The sequence below is a fragment of the Hevea brasiliensis genome, chromosome 1 (assembly GCF_030052815.1).
Source record: "Hevea brasiliensis isolate MT/VB/25A 57/8 chromosome 1, ASM3005281v1, whole genome shotgun sequence".
In the NCBI taxonomy this organism is placed as follows: domain Eukaryota; kingdom Viridiplantae; phylum Streptophyta; class Magnoliopsida; order Malpighiales; family Euphorbiaceae; genus Hevea; species Hevea brasiliensis.
The window spans coordinates 84,787,897-84,797,566 of NC_079493.1; the positions used below are offsets into that span (position 1 = coordinate 84,787,897).

The 9,670-nt window shown below is 39.0% G+C and overlaps 1 non-coding gene across 1 annotated transcript; it reads right to left on the bottom strand.

Moving 5' to 3' along the window:
* Nucleotides 1–1,176: 1,176 nt before the first annotated feature.
* LOC131169639 (small nucleolar RNA R71) lies at nucleotides 1,177–1,283 on the bottom strand. The gene has a single exon (XR_009140525.1). It is a non-coding gene; the product is annotated as a small nucleolar RNA R71 (small nucleolar RNA).
* Between the last annotated feature and the right edge of the window lie 8,387 nt (nucleotides 1,284–9,670).

Consider the following 9,670-nt stretch of genomic DNA (forward strand, 5'->3'; position numbering starts at 1 on the left):
AAAGGTGAAGATTAATATTAGAAAATCAAGATTTTAAACCTAGGAAATCTGACCTAGAGATAGGTTGATAACCATTGTGGAGTTTCAAAATTAATAAAAAATCTTAAGAGGTTTTAATTAATTTAATCACCATGAAAGTAGGGTTTAGGTTGATTCAAACACACCTTGGGTGCCTTGAGAAAGGACCTAAGATATCTTAGGATTAATTTCTATCAAGGCAACTGATTCTCAATCCAATGAATAAATGAAGTCACATCCATAGTGAGATTCAAGTATGAAATCTTAATTCTATAATCATTTCAAAATAGATTATCCAATTTAGACTTATTATCCTTTTTATCCCAGCTTTCAAAATAGACAAATTTCACTTCCCCATTATATTCGACTACCTAGACAGTCAAAATTACTGTGTAGATTGGTACTTACTAATCACATTCAATGTGAGACAATACTCTACTCACTACTTTATTACTTGTTAGCGATCCATGCACTTGCGGGGTTGTAAAACCAGCAAAACAAGTTTTTAGCGCCGTTGCCAAGGAATTTGGCTTTAGTAATATCAAGCGATAGGCAATTTAGCTGATTTAGGAAATTATATTTATTATCTAATTTTATTTGATTTATTTTATTTCTTTTCTTTTCTCTCAGGTGCCTGACCTGGTATATGACCAGAATAAGACCAAAAGAAGAAATCTTGGACTGTGATCCCGAAATAGATAGAACTTTGAGAGCCATCAGGAGGGAAAGGAAACATCAAGAGCACGATCAAGAAAATCCCAAAATTCCAACCATGGCTGATAATAATGATAGGCCAAGACTCTTGAGAGACTATAGAGCTCCATCTGTCTAAGGATTTCAGCCAGTATCACAAGACCCATAGTGGAAGCTAACAACTTTGAGTTAAAACTAGCATGGCTTCAAATGATTCAACAAACCCAGTTTGGAGGTTCACCAACAGAAGATCCACACTATCACCTCCAGTGCTTTCTTGCCCTATGTGACACGTTTAAGATGAATGGAGTGTCTGATCAAGCTATAAGACTCAGAGCATTCCCATTCTCCCTTCGAAACAGAGCAAGGAAGTGGTTATTTTCTCAACCAGCTGAAATGTTCATCACTTGGGAAAACCTCTCACAAGCTTTTCTGACAAGGTATTTCTCACCTGCAAAGACTGCAAGACTGAGGCTTGAGCTCAACACCTTCAGACAAAAGGAAGGTGAATCACTCTATGATGCATGGGAAAGATAGAAGGACCTGCAGAGGGAATGTCCACACCATGGCATAGAGGATTGGCTACTAGTGCAAAATTTCTATAATGGGTTACTATCCTCTACAAGGAGCATAGTAGATTCAGCTGCAGAAGGTGACATAATGAAGAAAATAGTGACACAAGCACTTGAACTTCTAGAGAGGGTTACATATCATAATTATGAGTGGTCAAATGAAAGACGAACCATAAGGAGAATAGCAGGGGTCCTAGAAGTGGACGCCCTAAGCAGGATAAATGCTCAATTTGATCAGCTCACAAAGAGACTGGACAGAATGCAAGCCAACACAGTTGGTACAAGCAACTAGCATTGCGACGACTATGGAGGAGGATATACAACCTCAGAATTCAATAGCTTCAATAAACCCTCCATAGAACAAATGAACTATCACAATAACGGGGGAAACTTCAACCAGAGGCAGCCCAACAATCCATATTCAAACACTTACAACCCTGGATGGAGGAACCACCCAAATTTCTCATAGTCAAACCAACAAAATTAGCCAATAAACAAACAATAGGGGTACAAAAAATTAGCACCCCTAGGAATTCAGAATAGAGGCCAAAATTTTACATAGCCACCACTACCTCTTCAACCTCAGCAACCTGAACCGAAGATGACCATGGAATCCATGATGGAAGGTTTCCTAGCAGGTCAACAACAACAGAATGAATTGATTAAATAGCTGACTTCCAGAATGGACCAACTTGCTACCCATAACAAGATGCTAAAGAATCAAATTGCTCAGCAAGCAAGTTCTTCAAGTAAGGCTGCTGGTAAACTACATGGTCAACTAGAGATGAACCCAAGGGAGCATTGTAAGGCAGTTACATTGAGGAGTGGGAGAACTCTAGTATAACCATAGGAAGAACCGACAGAGAAAACCTCAGAAAAATCTAAAAGCTAAGCAGAGAAAAAGGAGGAAGAAGCCAAGAAAGATCAGGAAGAGGAAGCAGGGAAGAAAAAGAAGTTACCAGAGCCATACCAGCCTCCCCTACCTTTTCTTCAGAGATTTCAGAAAGCCAAATTGGACAAGCAATTTAGGAAATTTTTAGAAGTTTTACAGAAACTTTATATCAACATTCCCTTCACTGAAGCTCTCTCTCAGATGCCATCATATGCCAAATTTCTTAAGAAATTCTATTAAAGAAAAGAAAACTGGAAGACTATGAGACAGTTGCTCTAACAGAGGAATTCAGTGCCATACTGCAAAACAAACTGCCTCCAAATTTGAAAGATCCAGGAAGCTTCTCCATACCCTGCCTCATTAGCAACAAGAAAATAGATAAGGCCCTCTGCGATCTTGGGGCAAGTGTGAGTTTAATGCCTCTATCAATATGCCAAAAGCTGGAGATCGGAGAACTGAAGCCCAAGACAATTTCACTGCAATTGGCTAATCGATCTGTTAAATATTCTGTGGGCATACTTGAGAACATCCCCATTAAAGTGGGCAAATTCATCATTCCAGTAGACTTTATTGTCATTGAGATGGAAGAAGATGTTCAGATCCCTATCATCTTAGGAAGACCATTCTTGGCAACCGCCGGAGCAATCATAAATGTCAAAAATGGGTGACTAACCCTCAAGGTAGGAGAAGAAGAAGTGGAATTCAACTTGTTCGACACAATGAAACACAAATTCGAACCTGACGAATGCTTCAAGGTTGACATAATGGATAAATAAGTTGAAGAGGAATTTCATAGGATACATCCTAAAGATCCTCTTGAAGCATGCATTATGCATAGCCACACAATGAATAATGAAAACACAGAAAAAACAACCTGTGCATAATAGTTAGCAGCTCATCCACCCCTACCCTTAGCTCAAGCTTCCGAGATGGAGAAGTTGAAGGAGGAACAAACCAAAAGCAAACCAGAGAGCACCACTGAACAGGTAGAGCTTAAACCTCTCCCCTCCTCACTAAGGTATGCATTTCTGGACTCAAACTCTAAATATCCTATTATAATCTATGCTAGCCTGTTTAAGATAGAAGAGGAAAAATTGCTAAGAGAACTTAGGACCCATAACAAGGCCATAGGGTATAAAATAGAAGACCTGAAAGGGATTAACCCCTCGATTTGCATGCATAGGATACCTATGAAAGAAAATAGTAAACCCACTATCGAGCACCAAAGAAGACTTAACCCAAGCATGAAAGAAGTAGTCAAGAAAGAAATTTTGAAACTATTAGATGTAGGTATCATATACCCAATTTCTGATAGTAAATGGGTTAGTCCAGTACATGTAGTTCCTAAAAAGGGTGGGACAACTGTTATCCAAAATGCAAATAATGAACTGATCCCTACTAGGGTAGTCACTAGTTGGCGAATGTGCATATATTATATGAAATTGAACAGTGCCACCAGAAAAGACCATTTTTCTCTCCCTTTCATTGACCAAATGTTAGAGATGTTAGCGAAACATTCCTACTTCTGCTATCTATATGGGTACTCGAGATTTTTCCAAATTCTCATTCACCCAGAAGACTAAGAAAAGACCACATTCACATGCTCTTATGGAACATTTGCATACAGAAGGATACCCTTTGGTCTTTGTAATGCCCCTGCCACTTTCTAAAGATGCATGATGGCTATTTTTTCTGATTATATTGAAAATATCATGGAAGTTCTTATGGATGATTTTTCTGTCTATGGAACTACTTTTGATGATTGCCTGGCTAATTTATCTAAGGTGTTGAAAAGATGTGAAGAATCAAACCTGGTCCTAAATTGGGAAAAATGCCACTTCATGGTAAGGGAAGGTATAATTCTGGGACATTTAATACCAGAAAGAGGAATGGAGGTTGATAAGGCAAAAATTGAGATCATTGAAAACATGCCACCACCAACATCAGTCGAGGGAGTGCGAAGCTTTTTGGGACATGCAGGGTTCTACAGAAGATTCATTAAAGATTTTTCCCAAATAGCTAAGCCACTTACCAACTTGTTAAGTTAAGATGTTCCCTTTGATTTTGATTAAAATTTCCTTGTTTCTTTTAACAAGATAAAAGAGGCCTTGATCTCAGCACCAATAATGTAACCACCAAATTAGGAACTACCATTTGAGGTGATGTGCGATGCCAGTGACTTTTCAGTTGGAGCGGTGCTCAGGCAATGAAAAGATAAAAAGCTCCATGCCATTTATTATGCCAGCAAGACACTCGATGATGCACAAATCAATTATGCCACCACAGAGAAGGAATTCCTAGCAGTGGTGTTTGCAATAGACAAATTCAGATCCTACTTAATTGGGTCAAAAGTCATTGTATTCACATATCATGCTACCATCCGGTACCTTTTGAATAAGAAAGAGGTGAAACCAAGGCTGATTCGATGGATTCTACTCCTGTAAGAATTTGACCTTGAAATCAAGGACAACAAGGAATCTGAAAATGTAGTAGCTGACCACCTCTCCAAACTGAAACTGAAAGACATAGGGGACATTAAAGATTTGCCAATCAATGATTCATTTCCTGATGAGCAATTACTAGCACTTTCCAAAGCTCCATGGTATGCTAACTTTGTTAATTTCCTTATATACAGGGTTTTGCCACCCAATATGTCTTACCAGCAAAGGAAGAAATTCCTACATGATGTGAGATACTACACATGGGAGGAACCTCTGCTATATAAGAGATGCAATGATGGACTAATAAAAAGATGCATACCAGAGGAGGATATGGAAAGCAACCTCCAGCACTGCCATTCATCACTATATGAAGGACACTTTGGCACCACAAAAACAACAACTAAAATTTTGCAAGCTAGATTCTACTGGCCTAATCTGTTCAAGGATGTGAGATCCTTTGTGCTAGCATGTGATCAATGCCAAAGAACAGGTAACACTTCAAGAAGGAATGAAATGCCACTACATGGTATACTTAAGGTAGAATTGTTTGATGTATGGGGGATAGACTTCATGGGTCCATCCCCCTTTTCCCATGGAAACAAGTATATTCTGGTTGGTGTTGATTATGTGTCAAAATGGGTAGAAGCAATAGCCACACCAGCCAATAATGCTAGAGTGGTCACAAGGTTCCTTAAGAAGAATATCTTCACAAGATTTGGCACACCACGAGCAATAATCAGCGATGCAGGAAGTCATTTCTGTAACCAACAATTCGAAACACTATTAAAAAAGTATAGAGTGACTCACAAGGTGGCCACACCTTATCATCCTCAAACCAGCGGCCAAGCAGAAATCTCAAACAGGGAACTGAAGTGGATTCTAGAGAAAGCTATAAACTGATCCAGGAAGGACTGGTGCATGAAGTTAGATGATGCACTGTGGGCATACCACACTGCATATAAAACCCCAATTAGCACAACACCCTTCTGACTTGTTTATAGAAAATCATGCAATCTCCTGTCAAACTTGAGCATAAAGCTTACTGGGCAATTTAGATCTTAAACTTTGACCTCAAAGCTGCTGGTGAAAAAAGGCTCTTACAACTGAATGAGTTGGAAGAAATCCGATAGGATGCATACGAAAATGCCAAAATCTTCAAAGATAAAACCAAAAGATAGCATGACAAGTGCATAGCAAGGAAAGAAATAAAAGAAGGAGACATTGTCCTATTATTCAACTCTAGATTGAAACTCTTTCCAGGGAACTAAAATCAAGATGGTCTGGACCTTTTAAGGTCACTCAAGTCTTCCTGCATGGAGTAGTAGAAGTGTGGAGCGAAACCTCAGGAGCATTTAAAGTCAATGGGTAGAGACTAAAGCCTTACATTCAAGGAGAACCCATAGAAAAGGGAGTCAACTGCACCCTCGACCATCCTCCAAACAGACCGTGATAGAACAAAGGCAGAGTCGAGCTAATGACTATAAACAAGCGCTTTTTGGGAGGTAACCCAAAATTTCTAAATTTTCTTTCTTTGTTTCTTATTTTAATTTTGTTAATATTTGTTCACATTTTCTTTTGTAGGAACCCCAAAAATCTCAAATCCGAAAAAGCAAGGGGGAGAAGAGAATAAGAAAGGAGAGAAAACATTAAGTCAACTCCATACTAGAGGAATTTGAACACAATTAGGGAAGTAACCATGCACTTAATCCTTGCATTCATCTCATTCATATAAACAGGAATTCTCTAGTGTGAATCAAGAACTTAAAACAGGAGAGAAAAGAAAAGCCAGAAAATTACATGGCCCGTGTAATAATTTACACACCACGTGTAGCATTCTGGAACCCAGAAAAAGGATACAAAAAGTTACATGGGTCTCCCGGGTAAATTGCACGATCTGTGTAACATCATTAATAAGGTAACTTGGAGGACAGTAAGTTACACGGGTCCTTGAGCCAATTTACACAGCCCATGCATCTTAGCATGAGTAACAAAATTCTGGGCAGTAAGTTACACGGATCCTCGAATGGAATTACATGGTCTGTGTAACTCAGTAGAAGTGATGAAATTTCGAGCAAAAAATTACATAGCCCAACAAGTCGGGACCCATATAGTGATACACGACCCATGTATCATGTCGCAGATGTGACTCTTGGGGCGCAAAACTCATGAAATGAAGAGTCAGCCACGAGCCGCTCCATAACCTGTAATCTCCATTCCTTGGGAATTCCGTGACGATGCCCACAAGGTCATGTGCACCTGGCTTCACACCTGAAAAATTGGCTCCACAAAATACATGGATTTCATGCTACTGGACAAATCGGGTTGTAAGGCGAAATCAACAAACTCCTCAACAGCATCGGGTGGACAAGGCTTGCCCAACTCTAATTTACCGCATACTGGGACACCACATTAGAGTTTTTGAGCATTTTTAAGGCCACCTTATGGCCTACCAATAGGGAAGATAGAGGCAGAATTGAATTTCACCTCCTTGGTGTCGACCTGGTAATGAATGTAGATGAGTTCAATGCCATCTTCGGCTTCGACAGCACCGGCCACTAAGAGATCCCTCGGAACTGCATGCTCTACAACAGTATTGACTTTTGGAGTTTCATAGCCCCAAACACAGAGCCGTATAACTCCAGCAACTCAAAATTCTCGGGTATCGCCAGCCCTGCTCTGCGCTACATGTACCGGTTGGCCGCACACACTATCATGGGCTGTGGGGATAGCCTAGGTGTAGTAAATGCCAATGAGCTATTTTTTCTTTGGTGTATGGTGACTGGACAGTGTTACAGCACTAGCTTCTTTTTCTACAACCATCTTTTCCAACTCTGTCACTAGCCCACAGGGCACATCGTGCTTGGTGGCCTCATCACAACCATCGCCCTCCACTTCAGATTCGTCCTAGGACATCACAAGCTGCGTTCTATCAGCGGAACATCAAAAATCAATCAAACCATCTGCATATCCATGGGGATATGTAAAAAGGTCAGCAACACCTGCTACCTGCTTGACGCCGAAGGGAATGCCATCCTTCGAAGAGACAAAGCACAAGAAGGACCTAGCGAGACCTCGCAGCCACAGGCGGAAGCCCAAGAGCCATTCTTTAATGATTCCCTCACTCGAGTGCCACCATACACACCACCACCCATAGACCCAGTCCTCGCATACCTATAGCATATGGAGACCACCATCAACAACAGGATGAGAGCAATCAAGGACAGCCTTTAGGAAGCCCACAATAAGCTGGACATGCTAATGGAGAGGCTCGATGAAGAGGAGCCATCGTCGCCATCATCACCATCAGAGACCTTTTAGAGCTAGGACTATAGGATAGGTTCTTTATTGTAAAATCTTACATACATTAGTCCTAAACTGCAATCATAGGTCTCTTTTATTTGCTTTTTGTCTAACCTTTCCATGCTTAATACATAATATGCTTTCTTATTATTTTTGTACGGTTTTCTCTAATTTTGCATATTATGTTGACATTGAGGACAATGTCTGATTCAAGTTTAGGGGGGTACAAGTGCATTTCATGTTTTGCATATCATTACATTGCTTAATTTCAACTATATTATTCTTGTGTATCAAAATTCCAGAAAAATATTGAAAAATTTTTGAAAATTTTGAACTTTGAATTGTGAAACTTAGAACTATAACCAATTTCTAGTAAGCTAATAATTGGACTCCACGAGATAGAGGAATGAACGTATCTGGATAGGCAAAAAGGGATTTTAACATGTTATCTATGAAAAACCTAATCTCTTTAGTGGAATTAGACTAGTTAAACCCCCTTCATAACTATTAATTTATCACCTCGAACTTGTGAAGTTAGGAGAAATTTCTTGAAATATAAACAAAACTGAAAATGCCTCACCTACTCTAGAACATATCTCTTGAACTTATCAAGGCGAAATCCTAGCATATGCTTGATAAAGAAATGATTAAGGCATTCTTTGATATAGCCTAATTAAGCCTTAGCCACCCTTAGTCACAATATGTCCCTTGCACCCAACTTGATCCTATATTTTTACCGATATGATTTTCCTAGTCCAACCACAAATGTTTACCTAACCCCTAGCCTAAACACCTACCCTACCATTTTGAGAAAGCTAAATGCATAAGTAAAAAGTATATTAAGTGCAAAAAGGAAAATGGAGAGAGGATGAAGAACTCGAGAAAGAGTGCAAGTGTGAATTGAAAACAAAGAAAAATTTGCCTTCCTAACCCAGTAAAAGAAATGAGTTTGGGGGAGAGGACAAAGAAACATACCAAAAAAAAAAAAAAAAAGAGAGAGAGAGAGAAAAAAGAGCAAAAGGGAAAAAGAGTCCCAAGATAAGTATCATGGAAGCACGCTTGGCACTTCCTCTCCATACAAAATCAGTAGAATAAACTTAGTATACTTGATATTTTATGCACACATGCTACCCTCATATTTGCATTCTTTAAAAACCTTTCATTGACAACCAAGTCATTATCCCTTTAGCCCCATTACAACCCTTTTAAAGACCTTTTGATCATTTGAAAAGTATGCTACATTAGTGGAGATAGAGAATCCAGATATGCCTATGGAGTTGGAATTAAATTAAACTCACTATAATTGTCCATAATAGAGGCAAATTTAGAGGAGTAAGTGTTTCTCAAATTTATCCGGATAAACAAGTTATTTGTGACTTATTAATAGCCTTGCATAGGGGAATAACTAGTCGAAACACCATGAAAGGAGGTAAAGTTCCAAACAGGCAGCTATTAGAACCCTTATGTCTTGAAAGAGGGTAAATGGTATGAAGGATTGGAGAAGTTCAATTATGCGCTTATCGAATAGTTAGTTATATTCCTAAGTTTTTCCCTAAAGTGCATTCTAAAACAAAGTCTTATTTTGCTTAAGGACAAGCAAAAGTTTGAGTTTGGAGGCATTTGATACACTTGAATTGTATAGATGTTTCTAAGCACATTTATATACTATCTCATAGCCTTTAAGTAAGTAATCTCATGCATAGTAGTTGATTTCATTAGTTTTTGTAATTTCTATTGTCAATCTCGTAATTCCA